Source organism: Eriocheir sinensis, unplaced genomic scaffold (genome assembly GCF_024679095.1).
Source record: "Eriocheir sinensis breed Jianghai 21 unplaced genomic scaffold, ASM2467909v1 Scaffold231, whole genome shotgun sequence".
In the NCBI taxonomy this organism is placed as follows: Eukaryota; Metazoa; Arthropoda; class Malacostraca; order Decapoda; family Varunidae; genus Eriocheir; species Eriocheir sinensis.
In genome coordinates this window covers 383,928-388,630 of record NW_026111534.1, presented here as the reverse complement: position 1 = coordinate 388,630, position 4,703 = coordinate 383,928, and positions in this window count along the sequence as shown.

Below are 4,703 nucleotides of genomic sequence, written 5' to 3'. Positions count from 1 at the left end.
TCCGGAGCTTCCGATTCTGTTAACACTCAAGTTAAGAATTGGATGCATCTCAAGAGAAAAACACACATTCACCTTAATAGAGTTTAGACGACATTCAAATGTCATCTAACCTTAACCGAGGTAAATGTGTGTTTTAGTCTTCCGGAGCTTCCGATTCTGTTAACACTCAAGTTAAGAATTGGATACATCTCAAGAGAAAAACACACATTCACCTTAATAGAGTTTAGACGACATTCAAATGTCATCTAACCTTAGACGATATTCAAATGTCGTCTAACCTTAACCGAGGTACTGAATGTCGGCTAACCTTGTGTGAGGTGAATGTGTATCTTTATCTTCCGAAGCTTTCGATTCTGAATCTAGTTCGTACTGAATGTCATCTAACCTTGTGTGAGGTGAATGTATATCTTTGTCTTCTGAAGCTTCCGATTCTGAATTTAGTTCGTACTGAATCCGGAGCTTCCGATTCTGTTAACACTCAAGTTAAGAATTGGATGCATCTCAAGAGAAAAACACACATTCACCTTAATGGAGTTTAGACGACATTCAAATGTCATCTAACCTTAGACGATATTCAAATGTTGTCTAACCTTAACTGAGGGGAATATGTGTTTTAGTCTGCCGGAGCTTCCGATTCTGTTTGAAAGTCTTTTTTCAACGGCGTACTTCATTTACTTGAACGGACAAGGTTCTACCTATAAAGTTTCCAAGACTGGAACATTGGTTTCTAACAGTCACGCCACAGAAATCTTTGATACACAAAACGTGGGATACGTAGATGAAATTTTAGTATTAACCATGACGGTTATGAAATAAGAAGAAGAGATAGATAGGGAAGATAAATATGTAAGGGTAAACAATAAAAAATAATTGACAAAATATTTTTTTTTTCAAATCATCCTTAAAGTGTATGTGTTGCAATGTTGCAAGTAAAGAAGAGGCCCAACAACACACACACATACACACACACCACACACAACTTTACACGCACTGTAGTAGAGTCTATTACTCTTTGGAATTCGATAACTTAAAAAGTTTATCTCTTGCACTATCTGTCAACACATCTACAGTTTTCTTAGTTTTACACTGAGAACAGGTGCAGCAGTTAATGCGAGAGTTGCTGCTGCTGCTGCTGCTGCTGGTTAAGGTAGGCACACCTAACCGACGCCACGTGCCCACCATGGTTGACGGGTTCACACCCATGCCGTTGTAGGTGAACATGAGTGTCTTAGCTAGGGCGAGGGCTGCATCGTCATGGGGTTGTTTATCAAGACAGTCTCCGATCTTTGCAGCATCTTCCTAATGTGTTTTCACATAGTAAATTCAATAGAGACACGTGCCTAATATCTAAATAAAATACAATTTACAATGGTCTAAAATAGGAGGTTTGTAGTAAATTAATTATCCACCTAAATTAATTATCACCAAAAAAATTATGGAAGTAAGAAACGAACGATAACCGTCACGATCAACATGTCACATAACCGTCAACGATCAACATGTCACCAGGTGAAAAATTCATATTAAGAATTGGATGCATCTCAAGAGAAAAACACACATTCACCTTAATGGAGTTTAGACGACATTCAAATGTCATCTAACCTTAACCGAAGTGAATGTGTTTTAGTCTTCCGGAGCCTGATTCTGTTCGTTTCTACTTCCATAAATTTTTGGTGATAATTAATTTATGGATAAATCAACATGTCACCAGGTGAAAAATTCATATTAAGAATTGGATGCATCTCAAGACAAAAACACACATTCACCTTAATGGAGTTTAAATGACATTCAAATGTCGTCTAACCTTAACCGAGGTGAATGTGTGTTTTAACCGAAGTGAATGTGTGTTTAGTCTTCCGGAGCTCTGATTCTGTTAACACTCAAATTAAGAATTGGATGCATTTCAAGGCAAAAACACACATTCACCTTAATGGAGTTTAGATGACATTCAAATGTCGTCTAACCTTAACCGAGGTGAATATGTGTTTTAGTCTTCCGGAGCTTCAGATTTTAACAATACTGTTACATAGTATAATTGCATCACAAGAGAAAAACACCTCAATAAAGTTTAGACAACATTCATTTATATTTACATGTACATTTTATAAATATCTTATTGTCAAAAAGTGGGGTCCATTATTTTACGTCTCCGTGCAAGACATCTTCACTGACTTGTGCATAAATTTCGCAACATGTGGGTGAGGGATACACGAACTAAACAGAACCGGGTCCGAATTTACATGGGGATGTACACAGGAGTGCCAATATTATCTTACCTCGATCGAATTGAATGTGTGTGGATACACGATCTAAACAGAGTCGGGTCCGGATTTACATGGGGGTGTACACAGGAGTGCCAATATCATCTTACCTCGATCGAATTGAATGTGTGTGGATACACGATCTAAACAGAGTCGGGTCCGGATTTACATGGGGGTGTACACAGGAGTGCCAATATCATCTTACCTCTATCGAATTGAATGTGTGTGGATACACGATCTAAACAGAGTCGGGTCCGGATTTACATGGGGGTGTACTGCCAATATCATCTTACCTCGATCGAATTGAATGGATACACGAACTAAACAGAGTTGGGTCCGGATTTACATGGGGGTGTATACAAGAGTGCCAATATCATCTTACCTCGATCGAATTGAATGTGTGTCCTAATCTTCCGGAACTTCCGATTTTGTTTAACCTTGTGTGAGGTGAATGTGTGTATTTGTTTTGCGAAGCTTCCAATTCTAAATCTAGTTCGTACTGAATGTCGTCTAACCTTGTGTGAGGTGAATGTGTGTATTTGTTTTGCGAGGCTTCCAATTCTGAATGTGTGAGGTGAATGTGTGTTTTTGTATTCCGATGCCTCCGATTCTGAATTTAGTTCGTACTGAATGTTGTCGTCTAACCTTATGTGAGGTGATACTGAATGTAGTCCAACCTTGTGTGAGGTGAATGTGTGTCTTTGTCTTGCGAAGCTTCCAATTCTGAATTTAGTTCGTACTAAATGTAGTTTAACCTTGTGTGAGGTGAATGTGTGTTTTTATCTTCCGATGCTTTCGATTCTGAAAATGTCACGATTCTGAATTCAGTTCGTACTAAATGTCGTCTAACCTTGATTGAGGTGAATATGTGTCTTTGTCTTGCGAAGTATTATGTTAACCACAGAGTGGAGTTAGGATCTACATAGAGAGATGTACACATGAGGTATGCAAACCAGTAACACACTGACTTACAATTCTGACTTTAAAGTTCGTACTGAATGTCGTCTAACCTTGTGTGAGGTGAATGCGTGTCTTTGTCTTCTGAAGCTTCCGATTCTGAATCTAGTTCGTACTGAATGTCGTCTAACCTTGTATGAGGTGAATGTGTGTCTTTGTCTTCCGAAGCTTCCAATTCTGAATTTAGTTCGTACTGAATGTTGTCTAACCTTAAATGAGGTGAATGTGTGTTTTTCTCTTCCGATGCTTCCGATTCTGAATTTAGTTCGTACTAAATGTGGTCTAACCTTGATTGAGGTGAATATGTGTCTTTGTCTTGCGAAGCTTCCAATTCTGAATTTAGTTCGTACTAAATGTAATCTAACCTTGTGTGAGGTGAATGTGTGTTTTTATCTTCCGATGCTTCCGATTCTGAATTTAATTCTTACTAAATGTGGTCTAACCTTGATTGAGGTGAATGTGTGTCTTTGTCTTGCGAAGCTTCCAATTCTGAATTTTGTTCGTACTGAATGTTGTCTAACCTTAAGTGAGGTGAATGTGTGTCTTTGTCTTTCGAAGCTTCCGATTCGTTAACACTCCAATTAAGTAAATTAAATGTCAAAGTGTGTCCGTGACTTGTAGTTGTAGTTCGAATTAACTTTTAGTTCTTGCAGTTGATTTGAAATATCTCAGTGTGGACACGCTACATGTAATGCATAATTTACAATTGATCTGAATGTCGCTTCAAGACTAAAACACATATTCACCCGGAGCCTTCTTAGAAGGTTAAGAACGTGATAGCGTAAATGTCGTCTATACTCGAATGTGTTTCTGTGCACGATACTAACTTATTTCTACAAACTTTGATGAAGATCTTAAGTCACCATTATTCCTTGCTGTCAGTATTGTCTAGATATAGTTGAAGAAGAATTGAGATGCAGAACAACAGTATACTTTTTTATTAACTAAAAATATCATAATTATATACATGTGTGTTATGAAACAAATTTAACAGGGACTAGTTAAACTGTGCAAATCTTGAACCCACCTGACAAACTCTGTGCAAATCCTGACCCCAGTTTCTTCTCCGGTTAAACTGTGTGTAGATCCTGCCTGTGACAAACTCTTTGCATATCCTGACCCCAGTTTCTTGCACAAACTATGTGCAAGTTTCTTTTCCGTTTAACTTTGTTCAAACACATTTATTATATAACACTTTAAAAATGTTTCGAAAAATATATTTAAAATATTGGACCCTACTTTAGCTAAACCCTATTTACATACATGTGTTACTTAACTCAGAATTTCTTGAGAGTAACAAGAGGTTCTCGAGGTTCCCTTGTGACATGTACAAATGGAATGTGACGATATGGTTTGTTTCTTTTCACCGTACGTAATGATACAGGTTTGTTATCTTTGATTAGGTTTAGTGGCTCTTCTATAGGGTTGTTGTCTTTGATTAGGTTTAGTGGTTCTTCTATAGGATTGTTTTCTTTTTTTTAGTGT